The sequence below is a fragment of the Anolis carolinensis genome, chromosome 4 (assembly GCF_035594765.1).
Source record: "Anolis carolinensis isolate JA03-04 chromosome 4, rAnoCar3.1.pri, whole genome shotgun sequence".
NCBI classification, from domain to species: Eukaryota; Metazoa; Chordata; class Lepidosauria; order Squamata; family Dactyloidae; genus Anolis; species Anolis carolinensis.
This window is the reverse complement of record NC_085844.1, coordinates 53,907,307-53,930,440: the sequence shown is the minus strand read 5'-3', so window position 1 is coordinate 53,930,440 and position 23,134 is coordinate 53,907,307.

The window sequence follows — 23,134 nt, the reverse complement described above, 5'->3', positions numbered from 1 at the left end:
TTTATTTATAGGAACATAACTTACATTTAGTTTTCAATAGTGCATTATCTGTTTTATGAACATAGACCACGTTACCGTATGATATAGCAATGTATCAGTGACTCAGAACTTCCATGAAACATGCAGGATGGTGACTTAAGATAAATATACTGAATTATGTTTATCATTCTTATTTTATTGTTCTTTTGAAAATAACTATAATTATGCACTGTTTGCTGTTTGTACTGTACATGTTGTCAGGATCCTGGCTGCAGAGCACCAATAACCTTACACAGAGGCCAGTCTCTATCTAATATCTTTATTAAAGAAATATATAAAATCAATAAAAACAAGTGAAGAATATAGTTCAGAAGCAGACCTTTCAGATAAGGTCAATTATAGTCCAGAAATGTATTGTCCAATATAAGATATTAGAGTTCAAAGTTTAAATCCACTTGACCGAAACACACACTTTGCCAAGCAATAGTGTGGGGAAATAACAGAGTCTTTAAAGTCCAATGAAGCTTGACAACAAGGCTGGAAATAAACTTGATTCTCGACTAGATCCTTGACTGAAGGCAAGACGAACATGAAGCATGAAACAGAGTCCGTGCTAAAACGTGAGACAAGGCTCGGCTTGAAGCTTGATCCGGGAAGCAAGGAACTGGGATTACGAAGTCCACACACGATCTCTCTCCTCAAGCTGATCAATTGACTCAACAAAGAAATCCTCGCGCCATACACCTATATTGGGTCTCGTTTTCCCGCCAACAGAACTCTTTCCCTAGAGAACGAGAAGCGAAACCCAACTCTGTCCAGATGCATGACTCCTTAGAATTGCCCAAGGGAAGCAGACCTAATCAGCCATTTGTTTGGCAGCGATTCTCAGGCTTCTGCGATTAGCCTCCCTGGCTCCCCTATCTCTAGAATAATTTTCCCTCCTGGAAAACGGGGGGGAGTTCTGCCCAAGGCCTGTTTGGCTGAATTCTTGTGGACAAACATCAACATCCTGCAGGTGAAGAGACTCCGGCTCTTGCTGAACCGGCGAAAATCCCATGTTTTCCTCTTCATCTGCCACAATAGTACTAGGAACAGGACTACAAGGCCCATGAGTCATCACACTATCCCCGCCCTCAAGGCCCCCCTCAAACAGGGCCCCTCTCCTCGAGTCGCGGGGCCGCTTGGTAGGGTAGGCCTGATGGAAGTGGCGGACTAAGTCGGGGGCATGGACTGTGGAAGCATCTTCTCAGGAGCGTTCTTCGGGGCCAAAACCCACCCAGTCAATGAGATACTGAAGGCGGCAGCGATGGAAGCGAGAATCCAAAATGTCCTGAACCTCGAATTCCTCCTCCCCGTCGACCAAAAGAGGGGCGGGGGCCGGCCGGCTCGCATCGGGGCGTACACCATCCGCCGGAAGGAGCAGGGAACGATGAAACACGGGATGAATGCGCATGGAGCGCGGAAGTTGGAGTTTGAAAGTCACGGGGTTAAGTTGCGCCACCACTGGGTAGGGACCAATGAAACGGGCATCTAACTTCCGGCAGGGACGGTGGGAGGGCAAAAAGCGAGTGGACAACAGAACCCGATCTCCTACCTTGATCTCGGGGCCCGGCTGGCGATGACCGTCAGCGTGGCGTTTATAGTCCTCCTTGGCTTGATCCAGTTGCTGGTGCAAGAGTTGTTGCACCGCCGTGAGTTCTTGCAGCCAGTCCTCCGCTGCAGGGACTTCTGAGGTTTCAATGACAGAAGGAAAGAAACGTGGATGGAAACCATAGTTTGCAAAGAACAGGGTTTCTTAAGTTGAAGCCTGAACACCATTGTTGTAAGCAAATTCTGACAGAGGTAATAGGGAAGCCCAATTGTCCTGTTGGTAGTTTACATAACAGCGAAGGTATTGTTCCAAAGTGGCATTGGTGCGCTCAGTTTGCCCATCTGTTTGGGGATGGTGAGCTGAAGATAAACGAGAGTCTATGCCCAATAGTTTTTGTAGTGCTTTCTAGAAACGAGAGGTGAATTGAGATCCATGGTCAGTGACTAAACTCTTGGGCAATCCATGTAGTCGGAAAACATGTTGAAGGAATAAATCTGCAGTCTCTTTGGCCGTGGGGAGACCATCGCAGGGGATGAAATGGGCCAACTTGGTAAAAAGGTCCACCACTACTAGAATCGTGGTGAATCCAAGGGAGGGTGGTAAGTCAGTGATAAAATCCGCGGAAATTATCTCCCATGGGCGAGAAGGAGTGGGAAGGGGATGCAGTAGCCCTGACGGCTTCTCCCTTCGTGTCTTGGAACGCTGACATACAGGACAGGTATTGACATATTTCTCCACATCCTTGTGGATCTTGGGCCACCAGATATCTCGTAGGATCAAGTGCATGGTTTTAAATAGCCCAAAGTGTCCTGCTGGCTTGCAGTCATGACACAGATGAAGTGCTTTTTCTCTGCCGGGACCTGGAGGGATGTAAACATGATTCCTGTAGCATAGTAGCCCATCCTTAAGTGAGAAAGGGAAACGTAGTCCTTGGCGAATCTGTTCTTGAGCCCAGGCATCTGCCTGTTGACTGGCTCTAATTTCTTGAGTGCAAAGGGATTCTGGGTTAGAGGGAGTTGGTTCAATTGGAGTGGATTTGGTGTTTCCCACTGTGAGCGTGGCAAAGTTTTCGGGTTGCAGCAATCGAGATTCTGAGGTCTCTCTGCGTCCTGCAGCATACTTTGGTTTCCGTGATAGAGCATCTGCTTGCTTGGTCTGAGCCGGGGTCACATAATGGATCTGGAAGTCAAAACGTTCAAAGAACAAAGCCCAGCGCTGCTGCCTTTGATTTAACTTTCATGCGATCCTTAGGTGCTCTAAATTTCGATGATCAGTATGAACTTCAATGGGAAATTTGGCCCCTTCCAACCAATGTCTCCAATTGTCAAAAGCTGCCTTTATGGCCAAAAGTTCTTTCTCCCAAATAGTGTAATTTCTCTCTGGGGCTGTTAGTTGACGGGAGTAATAGGCACAAGGATGAAGATGTTCTCCCACTGGTTGCATGAGTACAGCCCCAATTGCCACATCAGAGGCGTCAGCCTGCACAACAAAAGGGGTTTTAGGATCAGGGTGCTGTAGAATTGGCTGGGTCGTGAATAGCTGCTTTAGCTGGTAAAACCCTTTCTCTGCTTGCTCCGTTCAGCAGAAAGGCTGTTTCCCTCGGATGCAGCTGGTGATTGGGTCAGACCAGCGAGCGAAGTCTGGGATGAATTTGCGGTAGTAGTTTGCAAACCCCAAGAAGCACTGTACTTCCTTTTTGTTGGTTGGCGCCCGCCATTCCAATATTGCTGAAACCTTTGCCGGGTCCATGGAGAGCCCTAGTGGTGAGACGCGGTATCCCAGGAAGTCTACCTCTTGCAGATCAAAGGCGCATTTCTCTAACTTGGCATATAGTCCATGATCCCGCAATCGTTGTAGTACCATTCTGACGTGTTGCTCGTGTTCCGATTGTGATCTAGAATACACCAAAAAATCGTCCAAATATATGATCAAGAACCGATCTAGATAATCCTGGAAGATATCGTTGACAAAATGCTGGAATGTTGCAGGAGCTCCGGATAATCCGTAATTCATGACTAGGGACTCAAATAATCCGAATTTGGTCTGGAAGGCGGTTTTCCATTCGTCCCCTTCTCTTATGCGAACTAGATTGTAAGCCCCGCGGAGATCCAGTTTGGTGTAAACCTTGGCCCCTCGGAGTCGGTCTAATCGGTCCGAGATCAGAGGCAGGGGGTAGCGGTTCCGCTTCGTGATGTTGTTCAATGCTCTATAGTCCACAACCAAGCGTAGGTCCCCTGACTTCTTTTTCACAAACATCACTGGGGAAGCAGCTGGGGATTGAGAGGGTCTGATGAACCCCTTGCGGAGGTTTGTCTCTATAAACTCCCTGAGAGCTTCTTGCTCTGATTCAGTCAGGGAGTAGAGGTGTCCTCGTGGAATTGGGGGCCCCTCCACCAGGTCAATGGTACAGTCGTAGGGTCTATGTGGGGGTAGTTTCTCGGCTTCCTTTTCATTGAAAACATCCCAAAAGTCCGAATATTTCTTGGGCAAGGTGATGATGGGCTCTGCGTCTGTGGCATGGCAGACCTTGGCTACTAGACAATGGTTTTGGCAATATCTTGAGGCGAACTGCAGTTCTCTGTTGGACCAGGAGATGTTTGGGTCGTGGAGTGTTAGCCATGGAATACCCAAAATCACAGGGAACCTCGGTAACGAAGAAGGAAATTTCTTCCATGTGTTCCCTTATCCACATTCTGGTGGGTTCAGTCCATTGGCTTACTGGACCCGTCTTTAGGGGTCGGCCGTCTATGGCCTGCACCACCCGGGCATTCTTGAAATCATGATATTGTAATCCCAGAGAGTCGGCATACTCTCTATCGATGAAATTGTTTGTTGCCCCTGAGTCTATCATGGCATGGATCATGACGGGTCCTTTTTTCGCTGACCACAGCGTGACCACCAGGAGGAATAGGACCCCGTTTTGCGGCTCTTGAGTGGGGTTTTGGACCGGGTTGGCGAGCCTCTCTACGCCCGGTCGCTGGCTTCCCCCGCCGGCTTTGCTCCAGCCGCCTCGGCCGCCTCCACCTCTGCGACTAGATCCTTGACTGAAGGCAAGACGAACATGAAGCATGAAACAGAGTCCGTGGTAAAACGTGAGACAAGGCTCGGCTTGAAGCTTGATCAGGGAAGCAAGGAACTGGGATTACGAAGTCCACACACGATCTCTCTCCTCAAGCTGATCAATTGACTCCACAAAGAAGTCCTCGCGCCAAACACCTATATTGGGTCTCGTTTTCCCGCCAACAGAACTCTTTCCCTAGAGAACGAGAAGCGAAACCCAACTCTGTCCAGATGCATGACTCCTTAGAATTGCCCAAGGGAAGCAGACCTAATCAGCCATTTGTTTGGCAGCGATTCTCAGGCTTCTGCGATTAGCCTCCCTGGCTCCCCTATCTCTAGAATAATTTTCCCTCCTGGAAAACGGGGGGGAGTTCTGCCCAAGGCCTGTTTGGCTGAATTCTTGTGGACAAACATCAACATCCTGCAGGTGAAGAGGCTCCGGCTCTTGCTGAACCGGCGAAAATCCCATGTTTTCCTCTTCATCTGCCACAATAGTACTAGGAACAGGACTACAAGGCCCATGAGTCATCACACATGTTCACACTGGTTTATATAAGCAGTCCTTCCAATTTGAAGAAAGCCCTGTTTAAAGGCTAAAATCATGCACCTGTTTTCCTGGGAGTAAATTCCACAGAACCCTGTACTTCTTTCCCCCTTTAGTAAATGCAAAAAGGTTTAAAATGATTATTGGACTGTGTTAAACAAATACAGGTTTTGAAGCAGACACTGCTCTGGGGAATGCATATGACCTTTTTTTCTATAGGAAAAACAACAAATGATACTTCACCTCATCAGACTCTATAAATGTTGGACACTAGAAGTACCATTTGAAGAACTAATAGTGGTTTTTGCCAAGACAGAGAACATACACACATACATAATTTATCAATTATCCTGGTTGTGCAATCCAAATATGTGATGAGCTTGAGAGGTTGAAATTTTCCATATACATGATGTGACCGAGAGCTCTGGGAAGAGTTAAGGCACAAAAAACAATGGCGTGCAAATGAGAGCTGCCCCTCTCCCTCCCATGGGAACCCTCTAAGAGCTTTCACTGTAAAAATACAATTAAAATTGTCTGCTTTAATCATCCATTAACTGATGGGACAATCTCTACTGAAGCATGATAGCATTTGATATGCTCAAATGGTCTTTTATTTTGTCACATGTGGGAGATGCCAACAGGCCATTGAAAGTGGGAGCTCCTGGATATAAATCTACATTTAGGAGAGGTGATGTTACCACAGCTGTTGCTAGACATTTTATAAATCAATAGCTTAGTGGAGTATGATTCATGGAGAGTGAGTATTTTTCTCTCCCTGTAAAATAAAAGGGAAATAAAAAGGAATGGGAACAGAGGGTGCAAAACTGATAGATAATGTTAGAGGAGATTGTCAAAAAGTGTGGTCAAGTGTTGAAATTCTGTTCCTTTCTATTTGTACTAACCAGTTATTTCGACTTTCCAGATTAACCATTCAAACAATAAGCTATGTTGAACAAATGGCGGAGAATATTCCACATGTCAAGGTTTCCCTTGTTGAATTAAAGCCTATAATTTCAGTAGCATTTAAGGTCAGCACAAATGGTTATGAGTATAAAATAACCAATAGAATCACTATTAGACCAAATAATCCATTTGTGGTATTTGAACTAGCTAATCATGTTCACTTTCCAGATTGTAACAATATCATGCATACAGAAAAATGGGAATTGATTTTTTATTAACTTTAGTTATTTGATTTTTTTTTTAAAAAAAGGTCTTTGAGGAAAAGAGTGATTGGTATTTAAATAACCAAGAGGTTCACAAAGGGAATACAGAAACAATCATCAACATGTTATATCTGGCTAAAAATACATTGGCTATGGTAAAAGGAGAGGGCAGCAATGGTGACAAGAGTTTGGGAATAGGCTCAGTTGCAATTCAGTCCTATGCTAAATAAATTCTAAATTGGGCAGATTGTAGAAGCTGCTGTGGTCAGTACTGAACATTGCTTCTGCCCTTTCACTGGGCACAGTTCCTGTGTTGTAGTAATGGAGGACAGCCTTAGAGCATCTCCATATTGCTAATAATAAGAAATAACCCATGTTATGTAGGATGCATTCAGCAGTGATGATCCAGTAGGCTTGACTTACCATGCTTTAAAAAAAATACACCAATTCTAGATATGTGTGGAACAAGGTCTTGATTAGTTTGCCTTAGTTTGGATGGGGAAAGGGAGTAAGACGGAGTACTGTTTTCCCCCCAAAATAAGATACTGTTATATTTATTTTTCCTCAAGAGGACACACTATGTCTTATATTCAGGGAATGTCTTATTTTTATTAAGTATGGCATAACAATCTGCATTTATGGGATGATCTCTCTGTGCTCAGTAGCAGACTGCTTGCTGAAGCTTTCTCCCTATCCCCTGGTGTTTGTGGGGGGTGAGAGAGACCCATAGACCGTTGCTGGTTGGTGCTGGGGGGACAGATCCACAGTGCTGAGTAAAATGGCAGTAACAGCTTTATTTCTTCCCCCTGAGGACACACAATACCTAAAGCTGAGCATCTTGCTCGTCATTTCACTAAGGAGACTTTTACTTTCACTTTCTATGTCTCCCTCTATGCCTCACCTTGCAGCATGCACAGAACGACTGGACCTGAAGGGGGAGCCAACCTTGTACACTGCATAGCCACACCTATCACTATGTCTTATTTTGGGGGTATGGCTTATATTGTGCAAATGCTTAGAAATCTTGCTGTGGCTTATTTTATGGGTATGTCTTATTTTCAGGAAAACAGAGTATCAGGAAAAATGGCTCTCTGTGACTATCATTTTGAATGAAAAACCCACCTCCTTGCAGGATATATAAGCATCTTCCCTCTCTCCTTTGTAAATTGTATTTGCTCCTTCTGGTTTGATATCTTCAGTTTTAGCTTCATTCTCTGAGGGCAGCCTTCTGGCCTTTTTCACTCTTGTACTTAGACTTAGACAATGTTAATGTAGGGGTAAGAGTAAGGGACAAAAGCCATGGCAGAGTCATTGGGAGAACAGCACGAACCTTAACAAGATGTTTTTGACAAGGAAGCAAGACACAAACGCACAACACTAGATTGTTGCATTACAGGAATATTCTCTTGTTGGTTACTTCCAACTAGAAAATAAAATAAAATAAAGCACAGTGAATCTTAGAAGCAGCAAAGCAAAAAATAAAAAATAAACCCCCTCTCTATTATTGATATGCTTATAAAAACAAAAGCTCTGTTATGCCTGAGGTGATGTTTAGGAAGCATTCCTTAAAATCTTAAACAGGAAAAAGGAGTGACTCTGAGGAATTTAGATTATATGGCAAATGCAACCTCACAGGCTACATCCAATTTGTGAAGGTTCTCAATAATACACATATTTAGGTATTACTGGTTTGCAGTTGTTGTCCTCTAACCTATGTATTTGGTTGAGAGAGTCATTAAATGAATGTTGTGCAGGTCTTCTTTCTTGCTCCATTAAATAAACAAGGCAGGATCACCACAGGGTAAGGTTTTTCTTTTTTTCTTTTTGTTTGTTGCCTTGACCAGGGAAGAAGAAAGATTGCTATACATACATCATCTTAGGTCATCCCTGCCTAATAAAGATGAATAAGTATTCAGATAATGGAGTAGCTACAAACAGGCCCAGTACAAACATTGCAGTAGCTGAAAATGTTTTGTATATGTATGAATATGTGGAGAGCCAACATGGTGTAGTGGTTTGAGCATTGACTATGACTTTGGAGATCACAGTTTGATTCTTTGCTCAGCCATGGAAAACCACCACACGACAATCACATAATCTCAGCCCCAGCAATAATAAACAAAAATACCTTTCCACTGATTCTAGCACAGAAGAATAACCATACCAGAAGTATAAGGGTCCATCTACATCGCCCAATTGAAACAATGTGGGTGTATATGGATTCAGTGGCATCCATATGATGCACAGGGTCCATTCCTCTTAACATGCAGGGAATTGTTCCTTCTTTTCCTTCTCCCCTCTATTGTGTTGCTTCATTGCTTTGGCTAGTGTTATTACAGGCACCAAGAGATGACCACCACCAGTTTCGTGTCTGATGGTTGCCACTAAAGCCAGATTGATAGCAAAAAGTTAGAGATGGCAATTTAGTGGTGCTGAACCAATTTTGGCACTGCTGAACCATGCAGATGCCATCCAGCCACCAGGCCAACTTGGTACCATACAGTACAGATACCCCAGCCCTAAGTCAGCTTGGCAGCTGGCTTTGCAGACTTTGGTGACACTAATCTAGAGTACCCCACTTTGGATCAGCATTACCATTTCTGGCATGTGTAAGAGGTTAAGGATTACGGCCGTTAGTTACTTATAACCACCATCTTGGTGCAAGGGAGAAAGAGATTTAATAGTTATCTCACCAATGTTATACCTCCTATAAGTCTCATTCCTGATTTGAAATTTCTGAGAAAACTTTCTATGTGGAAGAAATCATTTATTGTGGGGTTTATATTTTGGATCAGACAAAGTCCCCCCCCCCCGATTTTAATACTATGATCTACTTATCAGTTACCCTTAGATGCAATTTGGAAATATTTACAACTACAACCTCTTTTGATTTCTATGCATGGTTTATTAATCTTCTTGTAAATATACTTCCAAGAAACCATTTAAAAAAGAGCATAAAGGCTTTTAAAATGAATGAATCTATCTCTCTATCTATCTATCTATCTATCTATCTATCTATCTATCTATCTATCTATCTATCTATCTTCTCAGGAGTAAACCCCATCATATTCAATGAGACAGCAAATTGTGCGTAGAACTGCATTGTTAAATTCTAAATTGGTATATCTGGTCTAAGCAGATGCCTTGTGTTTCTAGATGTGTGTAAGCACGCTTTATAATTCGGCATGGAGGAACACATTGCAAAGTATGCTATTTTGCAAGCCACCACACTAGCAGCCAAACAAACACCCTCTTTGATTTGAGTCAGTGTGGGTAAACAAACACTCACTAGGCAGAGGAAAGAACTTCTGGGAATGTATAATAATGTCTGCATGGGGACGAAGGGAAGGAGCTGAATGTTATAAGCACACCCCTGTCTTCCACTGTCAAATGTTGAAGGGTAGGGCTGAGCAGTCCAGGCAGACACATGCTGGAGCAATCCTTAACATTTTTACTTTTGAATTCTAGTTCTAAGAGTTTTCCAGCAGTGTAGCCCCCTAAAATGCTCATTATTTTTTATTGGAGAATGGAGTCCTCTGTGTAAGTGTGTGCAACACATATGCTATTCAATAGGTGTTGCTTATTATAATTGAAGAGGAGGGCACTACATGTGTTGCTCCACCTTAGGCAGCAAAATCTCTTGGACTGCCCCTCTCCAAATACTAGTTATTTGAGCAGGGAATCATTAGACACCTTGTTTTATACAGCCTCAAGTAGGTTAGTCTTATAGAGGGGTGAGATACTTCCTCTGTTCTTTTTAGATTGATGTGCTACAGAGAGAGTGCCTGCACCAAAATGGCCCTTTCAGAAGTAGAATCAGTTGGAAGAGACCTCATGGGCCATCCAGTCCAATCCCTTGCCAAGAAGCAGGAAAATCTCATTCAAAGCACCCCGACAGATGGCCATCCAGCCTCTGTTTGAAAGCCTCCAAAGAAGGAGCCTTCACCACAATCTGGGGAAGAGTTGTTTCGCATCCTAGTCTCTAGGGCAGCAAAAGAAAAAGAAAAAAAGGGGGGGGGGAAGAAAAAAAGAAGGAGAAGCCTGCTCCCTCCACCCTATGACTTCCCCTCACATATTTATACATGGCTATCATGCCTCCTCTCAGCCTTCTCTTCTGCAGGCTAAACATGCCCAGCTCTTTAAGCTGCTCCTCATAGGGCTTGTTCTCCAGACCCTTGATCATTTTAGTTGCCCTTCTCTGGACACATTCTAGCTTCTCAACATCTCCCTTCAATTGCGGTGCCCAGAATTGGACACAGTGTTCCAGGTGTTGTCTGGAATACTGGTGATAGAAGCAAAAATACTTCCAAACCTACAGCTGCACATTTTCCATATATCAGCCCATGCTCATGTTTTTCTCTCCTTCATTTTGTTTGCTAGTTGAAGCACTGGCATACATTTACCCTGATGTTTCTTTTTAAATGGTGTGACTGTTTTGCAAAGCAATTTTTCCTCTGCTTTTTTAGATGGGAATTGGATATGAGTCTGTTACTTTTGTATGGAGACTTTGAATACTACTCAACAAATTTAGGGCTTTTAGCATGCAGACACTGATTGTATGGATAAATGGTTGTGCAGAGATGTTGAAATATGATGATCCTCTTGTTGAGTTTCCCTTTCTATTTCTACCAATGTCAGTTTCCAAAGCTTTACTTAATACCCATGGGGGTTCATGCGGAATTTGTTTAAAAAGACACCAATTTTTGCTATTTGTTTTTTCTTTTATTCATCCATTATATGCATTTTGCTTCCATGGGGTTCATGTTGAAATATATATATATATATATATATATATATATATATATATATATATGTATATTAGCATATGTTTGTGTGGCACATTTTTTTATTTATCATGTCAGAAGCACAAACAAATGAAAAAACTTGGCATTATACCAAATGTCCTTTAACTTGTAGGGGACATGAGAGAAGCCTCCCTGTAGGATCATGACACATCCGGACATCCCCTGGGCAACATCTTTGTAGATGGTTGATTCTCTCACAACCAGAAGCGACTTGCGGCATTTGTGTGGATTCGTGTGCATTATTCCTCCAAAATATATTACAAGATGAATTATTTCCCATCAGCAGAGTCTGGAATTTATTCCATTGAAATTTGAAGCCAATGAGATTATCATCAAAAAGAGCAGTAGTCACTGTGTGCATGTAAATAATCTGGCTGATACAAACTTTTAGTATATATCATATATTGTGGAAATAACAGAAAGCTTTCTTAGGCAGATACTGTTGAGACTATTTCACAATAGATGCTCTTCCATTGACATGTATCCATGGAGGCATTTCTTATTCTAAATTATGTTATTTTAGTGCCTGATAAAACACAATGCATGCCAGAAGTACCACCACCGCATATGACAAATTTTACATAGATGATCTGGCATAACAATTATAACCGAATCATTGTTTCAAATAGTTTTTTAAAAGCAGAGATTCCAGAGTAATATTGCAATTGTCATTATCTTTCAGGTATCATCACAGCAAGATTCATATTGCTATGAAATACTAGGGAAGTAAATACCTGGAGTTAATTATATTTTTTAAAAGTGGATATACAAAGACAAATGACTTTGCATTGCTCAGCCAACCATTGCAGTGGGAAGGTGATACAAATCCCTACTCAGTTACACTGGATAAAGTCTTACCCCCATCGGAGCTAATGGGAATTTTTCCAATATATTTTTCTCAGGATTATACATTTCCTCCCCTGAAATTAGACCTTAAAGCAATATTTATACCGATTTTAAAATACACTGCAACATGAAAACTCACTTATCCAAGTAAGTATTCTATCAGCCTTTTGGTTGACTATGTTAAACAGCCTGTTATCCACACTATTAACACCTTTTAGATTTCAAATGCCTGACACAGTGGTGCAATGAAGCATATCTTATATCATGTAATAAAGTAAATCTGCACATCTATTCTTGTATTTAGATTCGCATGATCTTTATGCTGCTAGAATAACTGTTTTGTTACTTATACTTTCATTTGATTTAGCACGTGTGTATTTGTTATTTGGGGGTTCATGAAAGATTTCAGAGTTAGCTTTTTCCCATTAAAACATAATGTTTGATAAGGCACAAATGAAGTCAATAATTTAAGTCTTGGGATTTCATGATAATAATTCAGAAAATATTGTCTTGCCTGTGTGGATACTGGTTATAAGCTGTCACAAGTTTGGGGTGTGAAGAAGAATTCATTGCTTTAAGCTATTGTTACTACTATTTCTATTATTACTGTTATTGTTGTTGCCGCTGTTAATTATACAGCTTATCAGAAGTTATAGGCTAGAATTTCAGACCATCTATGATACGATTTTATCCACATCTAATCAGATATATAAACCTCCCATGCTGAGCTTTCCAATATACCTCACAACCTCTGAGGATCCCTGCCATAGATGTGCGCAAAATGTCAGGAGAGAATGCTTCTGGAACATGGCCATACAGCCTGGAAAATGCATAATAACCCACATCTAATCAGTTTCAGGAACACATGAGCCTGAGTCCCCTCGGGGAGAGAGGATGGAATATAAATAAAGGTATTATTATTATTATTATTATTATTATTATTATTATTATTATTATTATTATTATTATTTTAATATAATTAGTATTTTATTCCTCAGCCTCCAACCCTAAAGAGGTCTAACACTGTGCTCTTTATGCAAGTTTGGTGTATTTATTTTCTAATCACTTACTTTATAAGCTGCCCTGGGAAGGTTTTGTCCTAAAGGAAATATATAAATCTCTGAAACACATTAGAATGACAAGCTACTTTTTCATGATTAATTTTTTATTAAGACAAATTAAAACAAAACCTACATATAAACAAATATAAACAAAACAACAACATCATCAACAAAAGATTAACAATACTTTTTCTAGAATAATGCTACTACATCCTAAATATCAAAGAAACAATAACTACAAACTACAAACAATCTACATTATCTAATCTAAGAGTTTTACATTCTCTATGTGGTGGTTATATTCTCTCAGTTTTCTACACCCATTTAATGAAAAAGAGCCATTGGTACATCCTTTCCCCACATAATAACACACTTCTATTTAAAAAAGCAGTGGTGGAGATTTAGCCCCATCTTTGCTGGAGGAACACAATTAATGGGCTCCAGTCTTTCTTAAAGTTAGAGATTTCTCCTTAATCAGAGTAGTAAGTTTATCTATTTCCACCAGTTTGCTTATTTTTATAAGACAGTCATCTTCAGACAGAATAATTGAGTCTTTCCATCTTTGAGTGTAAGTAATTGTTACTGCTATTATCATATATAGCAATAACCTTCTAAATTTTCTATGGAGCTGTTCATTTCAATTTTGACTTTAACAATTTCTTCTAAAATTGTATGCATTTGTGCCCAGTATTTCTGGGCTTTTTTACATGACCACCACATATGATTAAAAAAAAATCTTTCAAGTCATTACACAGTGTAATATTCAAACTCTTTGTCCAGACACTTGCCCATTGTTCCATTTGTATTTGTTTACCAAAATGTGGTGCCCATTTAAACATACAATCTTTTACCTGTTTCTCCTCATTTCATATTTTAACAACAATTTATACAACTTAGCAATTAAGTGATCATCTCCAGAATCTAAAACAGTTTCAAGTTCGGGTTTATTACTAACAAATCCAAACAAGTTTTTATCCATTTTAAATCGCTCTACTAATTGTCTGTAGGGAAACCATTGTATTGGAATGTTTTTGGACAGAATTCCTCTCTCATCTTTATTCTATACTGATCATTATCCAACACCAACAAGTCTTTATAAGCCAAACATTTCTCTTTCAAGGCAATTTCCCTCTAAACAAAGTTTCATGTAGAGAGCACAACAGTGACTTTCTGCTGTAATATCTTTTATTATACTTAATCCACACATCTAATAATAATCTCCTTATGTAGTGGTAATTAAAACTAGTATGACATCTTATGCAAAGAAACTGTCAGAGTTTGGAGAGGTCCCTTTGAGTCACTAAAATGCTACTATTAGGTCCATAATTGTGACCAACTTAAACCGAAGGGTACTCACTAGGCTTGATCGATCCATGAAAAATTTGATTCTAAACTCGTTTCAAAACTAGAGGGGGCAGTTTTTCGTTTTTGTTGCTAATAACGAATTTGGCCCCCAAAATTTTTCGAAATTAACGAAAATTCGTTATTTTCGAAATTAATTCGTTAATGGCGGACGCGCATGCGCGGTGGCCCAAAAACAGCCCGAAGGGGGGGGGACTTAGGGGGCTCTCCCGCCCTCATTTTTTGAGTGATCTTCTTCAAACTTGGTACAGTGGTAGAACACATTTAACACTGATAGCTCACCAAAATGTGGAACGTTTCCCTTATCCTCTGATTTTTGGCAAATTTTCATAGCTTTTATAATAAACCATTTTTTAATAATTGCAGAAATCTGTTCCTGGTTTGAAAGTCTTATTTCCTGTTAAATTGGGTTGTCTTTACTGTGAAAGTCATTGCTCTACTTTAGAAACTTTGTTTTTGTGGCTGAAACTTTGTTAAATTGGTGTAGTCCCTGCATATGTGTGTGTGTAAAGGTATCCCTTGACGTTAAGTTCAGTCATGTCTGACTCTGGGGGTTGTGCTCACCTCCATTTCTAAGCCCAAGAGCCAGTGTTGTCCATAGACACCTCCAAGGTCATGTGGTCGGCATGACTACATGGAGTGCCATTACCTTCCCCCCACAGCGGTACCTATTCATCTACTCACATTGGCATGTTTTCAAGCTGCTAGGTTGGCAGAAGCTGGAGCTAACAGCGGGCGCTCACTCTGCTCCCGGGATTTTAACCTGGGACCTTTCAGTCTGCAAGTTCAGCAGCTCAATGGTCTTTGCCTTGGCTGCCTTCCAGATCAGGCTTATAACCAGCCTATTATGGGCCACAAATTAAAGAAAATTCAATCCCATTTAAGCACAACATGAACAGTTTTGATGCCAAAACCATAAACTCTGTTTATTAAACTCTACGATCCAAACTTTAGAACAACTTGCAAACAATTGAAGGTTAGACCACAGTAATAATAACCAATTCTATTCCTTTCCAAAATTTAAACATAAAATAGTATCTTTCTTTCCAATAGCATATAAACTTTTCCTTTCTTTACAAAACAAAATTCTAGACAGTAGCCATTTAGAAGATATTTCTATATTTTCCCTGCAAAGGATAGGGCTGCATCCCTCTGGAGACACACATGATAACCCGGACATGATATAAGGCACTTATATACGTTAAATAAACATGATGTCATTGCATATATAAAAGAAGCATGATATTAGGCAATTATAGTTGCAAATAATATAATTAAACATGTAAAAATTATACATCCATACATAAAAGAAACATGTAAAGTAACTGCATATATAAAACACAATATAAAATATGATATAAGGCAATTACAGATGTCAAAGGAACGTGATATTACATATGTAAAAAACATGATTATATGTATAAAAAAGCATGATACAAGGTGTCAGGATCTAGGCTGCTGGGCACCAATAACCATACACTGAGGCCAGATTCTATCTAATATCTTTATTAAAGGAATATATAAAGTCAATAAAAACAAGTGTAGAATAAAGTTCAGAAGCAGACCTTTCAAATGAGGCCAAATATAGTCCAGCAGATTATTGTCCAATATGAAATATTAGAGTCCAAAGATTATAATCCAATAACCGCAACACACGCTTTGCCAAGCAAAGCGTTGGGAAAACAGAAAAAGTCTTGAATCCAATGAAGCTTGACACAAGGCTGAAAGTTACTTGGAACGTGGCTGGAGCTGTGGCTAAAGGCAAAGCAACTTGAAGCATGGAACAAGATCTGTGGTAAATCCGTGAGACGAGGACAAGGCTTGGAACTAGATTCAGGAGGCAAGGAACAGGATTCGAAGTCCACACACACATGACCTCTCTCCAGGAGCTGACGAATTGACTCCGCAAGGAATCCTTCGCGCAATTTCCCTATATTGGGTCTCGTTTCCCCAAACAACAATCACTTTCCCTAGAGAACAGGGAGCGAAGGAAACCAGCTTGCAGGTGCAAGACTCCCCGTATTTTCTCAGGGGAAATACTTCTAATCAGTGGCATATTTGGCAGCAAGGCGAGCACTACTTCTAAATTTTTCTCTCGATCCTCTATCAGTCGTGTAAGCCTGTTTTCTCCCATAAGGGGGAGAGTTCCCACCAAGGTCAGGTTTAATTGGTTCTTGGACTAGAACTTCAGGCAGCTGCCAAGGCTCTGACTCCGACCGGAAATCTGGGGAAAACTCCATATTTTCCTCCTCATCTGCCACAATACTGTCAGGAATAGGACTGCAGGGCCCATGAGTCATCACACTAGGCAACTGACACATCTAAAAGAAACACAATATAATTAACCTAGGTACAACAAATGTGAAAGAAGGCAACAATATACATAAAAAAACATTTCTGGACTCACAAATGTAGTCTAAGAGAATTGGGCTTCCATTCTCCAAACCTGAAACAAAGTGGGAGGAAATGTAAAGAGTGTTAATGATGCTCGAAATCAAATGTTGTTCTTTTACAAAGTCAAACTAAAACTAAGAATAAATGCTTCGGTCTTCTCCTGATCTTCTTATCTCCTCACCTTGCGTCCAGCCGAGTTACGTCCGCACTTGCGATACAGCGACCTCTTCCCTTGGCTCAGTGGGCAGTATTTTAAAGTATGGGCCTTTTCGCCCGTGGCACCGCAGAGCGGACAGGTGTATTTGCGCAAGATGGGGCACTCCACGGTGCCGTCCATCCCCTTCAGCCGGTGGGACGAATAGACCTGCTTGGATTCCCCGTTGTGTTTGCAGAAATTGCAAATCTCCTTGTTTTGGGAAGCCTGGCCATTGGCACTACCTTTGGAGCTCTTGCTGCTGGAACTGCTTCCATTAACCCATTGTGATGCTGTTTCAAAGTTGTCCTCGTTGAGGACTAGCTGCATGTCGTACTCCATTGTGTCCCAACTCTGAGATGGAAATGGGACCTTCTTGCGTTCCGCGATGATCTCCGTAACCACTTTCGCAAGGCTCAGATAGCCCTTCCATCTGTCAAACTCCCTGAACATGGAAGGGGCATAATGTGGCACGTGCATGGCTGATCTGGAGAGCATGGTGCCAATTCTACCCTGGTGTGGACACACACTGAATGCCACATATTGGAGGCGGAGTCTTTGTTTTATATATAAGGGGAGGGGTTCCAAACCTTTCACATTGGACCCTCCCATCTATTTTTACCCTCCTTTGCCCTAGATTTAACCCCCACATGTCTAGACAATCACAGCTTTTCAAGGAAGAGTTTGGTTTTTCCAATTTTTTAACTTCGGAGGTAATGCCACAGTTTCTCCCTTGAGGCAGTGGTTCTCGACTTGTGGGTCCCCAGATGTTTTGGCCTTCAACTCCCAGAAATCCTAACAGCTGGTAAAATGGCTGGGATTTCTGGGACTTGTAGGTAAAAACACCTGGAGATCCACAGGTTGAGAAACACTGCCTTAAGGGAACGTTAGCAGTTGTGGTTCTGTTTGTCCATCCAAGAATGAGTTGAATTTCTGCCTTGGATGAAATAGCAACATTGCACATCCAACGTTTGCCAAAGTCCTGAAGGACGGATCCAGTAATGATGAAGCCTGCAAGAGTGTTATATTGCTTTTGCATGGCAGAATAGCATTGGACTGGATGGTCTCTTCTACCTTTATGATTCTATGATGTTTGGCGCCATGACTCTATGATTCTATCATTTTAGGATTCTAGGACTTTTGGGATGATTCTGTTACTTGGTTCTTTGAGTCTATGACTTTAGGGACCATGTTTCTATTATTCAATGACTTCTGTGACCATATTTCTATGACTTTTGTGACCATTCATGGGCCATCTGGCTAGTATTCCGGGACGGTAAATGATATATCGGTTACAGCATCAGATATTTCTGGATACAGTAGAGTCTCGCTTATCCAACATTAACGGGCCAGCAGAACGTTGGATAAGCAAATATGTTGGATGATAAGGAGACATTAAGGAAAAGCCTTTTGAACAGCAAATTAGGTTATTTTACAAATTAAGCCCCAAAAAATCTTGTTTAACAGCAAATTAGACAGAAAAGGTAGTTCAATACGCAGTAATATTACGTAGTAATTACGAATTTAGCAACAAAATATCACAATATATTGAAAACATTGACTACAAAAATAAGTTGGATAATCCAGAACATTGGATAAGCGAGTGTTGGATAAGTGAGACTCTACTGTATATTGTTTTTGCATGGCAGAATGGCGTTGGACTGGATGGTCTCTTCTAGCTATATGATTATATGATGTTTGGTGCCATGTTTCTATGATTCTATCATTTTGTTGTCGAGCAATTTAGAACAGTATAGGATACCGCTAACTGTTTCTTTGAGTGGTGTTCTGTGGAAACACAACCCGCCCATCCTCCCCCGCTGATTTCATGAAAATAAAAGAAAAGAAAGAATAAGCCACATCCGGCAAGGCCCACACACTGAAATACTAGGCCGGCCATCGTTGGCCGGCACGCTTCCCTGTGAGGAAGAAAGAGGGGCCGCCGCCCCAAAGGAGGCTTCTGTGCAAAATCGCATAAAGGGGTAAAGAACGACAGCCGGTGAGAGAAGAGAGAGGCGGTGCATCGTGGGAAACCCGACCACGTAGGCCGAGAGGCAGCAAAAAGAAAAGAAAAGAAAAGAAAGAAAAAAGCCACAGGCGACAAGGCCCATACATTAAGCCGGGCCGGCCACTGTTTGCCGGCACGCATCCCTGAGAGAGAGAGAGAGAAAAAAAACCAGAGGACACCGCCCCAAAGGAGGCTTCTGTGCAAAATAGCATAAAGGGCTAAAGAACGACAGCCGGCGAGAGAAGAGAGAGGCGGTACATCGGGGAAACTCGGCCACGTAGGCCGAGAGGCAGCAAAGACCAAAGAAAAGACAGAAAAAGCCACCGCCAAAAAGGCCCACACTATAAAATACTAGGCCGGCCACCGTTGGCCGGCACGATTCCCAGACAGGAAGAAAGAGGGGCCGCCGCCCCAAAGGAGGCTTCGGTGCAAACTCGCATAAAGGGGTAAAGAACGACAGCCGAGAGAGAAGAGAGAGGCGGTGCATCGGGGGAAACTCGGCCACGTAGGCCGAGAGGCAGCAAAAAGAAAAGAAAAGAAAAGAAAAGAAAGAAAAAAGCCACAGGCGACAAGGCCCATACATTAAGCCGGGCCGGCCACTGTTTGCCGGCACGCATCCCTGAGAGAGAGAGAGAGAAAAAAAACCAGAGGACACCGCCCCAAAGGAGGCTTCTGTGCAAAATCGCATAAAGGGCTAAAGAACGACAGCCGGCGAGAGAAGAGAGAGGCGGTACATCGGGGAAACTCGGCCACGTAGGCCGAGAGGCAGCAAAGACCAAAGAAAAGACAGAAAAAGCCACCGCCAAAAAGGCCCACACTATAAAATACTAGGCCGGCCACCGTTGGCCGGCACGATTCCCAGACAGGAAGAAAGAGGGGCCGCCGCCCCAAAGGAGGCTTCGGTGCAAACTCGCATAAAGGGGTAAAGAACGACAGCCGAGAGAGAAGAGAGAGGCGGTGCATCGGGGGAAACTCGGCCACGTAGGCCGAGAGGCAGCAAAGACCAAAGAAAAGACAGAAAAAGCCACCGCCAAAAAGGCCTACACTTTAAAATACTAGGCCGGCCACCGTTGGCCGGCACCCTTCCCAGAGAAAGAGAGAGAAGAACAAAAAAAAGGAAATGTGGGCCCAAGCCCCTCAGACCCGGGGGGCCGGCCACCGTTGGCCGGCCCCACGCCCACACGCCGCAACCCACGGGGAAGGGCAGGCTTTCTTCACGTCTGCTTGCAAAATGTGGGCCCAAGCCCCTCAGACCCGGGGGGCCGGCCACCGTTGGCCGGCCCCACGCCCACACGCCGCAACCCACGGGGAAGGGCAGGCTTTCTTCACGTCTGCTTGCAAAATGTGGGCCCAAGCCCCTCAGACCCGGGGGGCCGGCCACCGTTGGCCGGCCCAACGCCCACACCGCTGAACCCACAGGGGGAAGGGCATGCTTTCTTCACGTCTGCTTGCAAAATGTGGGCCCAAGCCCCTCAGACCCGGGGGGCCGGCCACCGTTGGCCGGCCCCACGCCCACACCGCTGAACCCAGAGGGGGAAGGGCATGCTTTCTTCACGTCTGCTTTCAAAATGTGGGCCCAAGCCCATCAGACCCGGGGGGCCGGCCACCGTTGGCCGGCCCCACGCCCACACACCACAACCCATGACACAAAGATACACTCCATAACAGCAAACCGTCTAGCCTCTGGAAAAATCTAGCCATTTCTGTAGTCAATGATTCCATTATATTGTGATATTTTGCAGCTAAATTCATAAAGTAAGCAATAGCAACATATCATTTCAGCATATAGAACGACTTCTTATGTCTCCTTGGTTGTATAACATGCATTTATGGTGCTTTATTTGGATAATAATAACCTGATATGATGTGTTATATGCTTTTCTTCAACAAGTCCAATCCAAGAAATTTGCTTATTTCAGCAGTGGTAGGCCCGTTTGGCTTTGATCAGTGAGACTCTTCTGTGTTCATGTTGGGTCAATAAGACATAAGATATAACTGAAGTCACAGTCAGCATACAGCATTACCAGCTTAAAAAACAGTGGTGTAAAAACACGGCTCGAGTCCGAGGACTGAAGAGGAGGTAGTTTGACAGTTAAAAAACTATACAGTGCGAAATACTATTGGCCTGTCAAGCTATTCTTAAATAGGCTACAAACGACCACACAGACCTATAATGCTTTTTGGAGGAGGAAGGTTTTAAGGCTCTGATGTTAGGCACATGTTTCCATGCAGTTCCACTGCAGGTAAGACTAGTGTGTTCTTCAGGGGTTATTAAAGTTCTCCTGCAGATGACCTGGATAGAGGGAAATGACTTCAGTTGGTATACATACAGTTTAAGTAAACTTGAGGAAGTACAATTATGAAAGATATAGTGTGTAATGTAGTAGAAAGTAATTCAAAGTAGAAACAAAGCAGAAATGTTGATTCCAAAGGAAACATGAAGGCATTATTAAGTAATTGTTTTTAATAGCAAAAGAGATTCTGAGTGGATTGATTCTCTACTTCTTACTCTGCGTAAGATTATCATCACATGCTCTCGACTACACCCGCACAAGGCAATGGTACAGTAAAAGAAGACAATTTTGAGAAGTGGTAAAGGCCAAGGTGTCCCACTTCTTTCAGTGATTCCGCGTGCGCGGCCAGAGGGCGAGGGGAACAGCAAGAAACAGTTTCCACGAGACGGAACTTGCGCCCACTCCTTGAAAGCAGCCGCAAAGGCACACGCCCTGACGGGCAATCGGCAACGTCCGTGTGCGCGGACAGTGGGCAAGGGGAACCAAAGGCGGCCGTTCTGCCGCCACATCGTTGAGTACACTTCCTTTTAAGGTGAATGGGACACTGTCCCACAGTCTGTGATCACTCCACCCTCGTTATTACCAACAGACCAGCAAGAAACAGTTTCCACGAGACGGAACTTGCGCCCACTCCTTGAAAGCAGCCGCAAAGGCACACGCCCTGACGGGCAATCGGCAACGTCCGTGTGCGCGGACAGTGGGCAAGGGGAACCAAAGGCGGCCGTTCCGCAGCAACAGCGTCAATCACAACCTCTCAGGGTGATGGGAGACTGTACCACTGTCTTTGATCGTTCCACCCTCTTCTATCGTTTTACCCAAAGGCCAGCAAAAGGCAGTTCCCACTCTGGGTAACCTGCGCCCACACATTGCAAGCAGCCGCAATGTGAACACGCCCTGAAGGGGGAAGGGCATATACCTCTAGAGTCTGGCGTCACGTAGTCCGAGAGGCAGCAAAAAGAAAAGAAAAGTAAGGGAAAAAAACAAAGGGCAGCAAAGACCCCACCCTGAGCCAGCCGGCCACAGTTGGCCGGCATGCATCCCGGAGAATTCGGCACGGCCCTCCCACAAAGTTTTTTGTTTTTGCGACTTAAGCCTCTACCCACAGCAACACTCCACCACCCCAGGGGAAGGCCGTGTACCTCTTCTATCGTCCTGCCAACAAGCCAGCAAAAGGCAGTTCCCACTCTGGGTAACCTGCGCCCACACATTGCAAGCAGCCGCAAAGGAACACGCCCTGAAGGGGGAAGGGCATATACCTCTAGAGTCTGGCGTCACGTAGTCCGAGAGGCAGCAAAAAGAAAAGAAAAGTAAGGGAAAAAAACAAAGGGCAGCAAAGACCCCACCCTGAGCCAGCCGGCCACAGTTGGCCGGCATGCATCCCGGAGAATTCGGCACGGCCCTCCCACAAAGTTTTTTGTTTTTGCGACTTAAGCCTCTACCCACAGCAACACTCCACCACCCCAGGGGAAGGCCGTGTACCTCTTCTATCGTCCTGCCAACAAGCCAGAAAAAGGCAGTTCCCACTCTGGGTAACCTGCGCCCACACATTGCAAGCAGCCGCAAAGGAACACGCCCTGAAGGGGGAAGGGCATATACCTCTAGAGTCTGGCGTCACGTAGTCCGAGAGGCAGCAAAATGAAAAGAAAAGTAAGGGAAAAAAACAAAGGGCAGCAAAGACCCCACCCTGAGCCAGCCGGCCACAGTTGACCGGCATGCATCCCGGAGAATTCGGCACGGCCCTCCCACAAAGTTTTTTGTTTTTGCGACTTAAGCCTCAACCCACAGCAACACCCCACCACCCCAGGGGAAGGCCATGTACCTCTTCTATCGT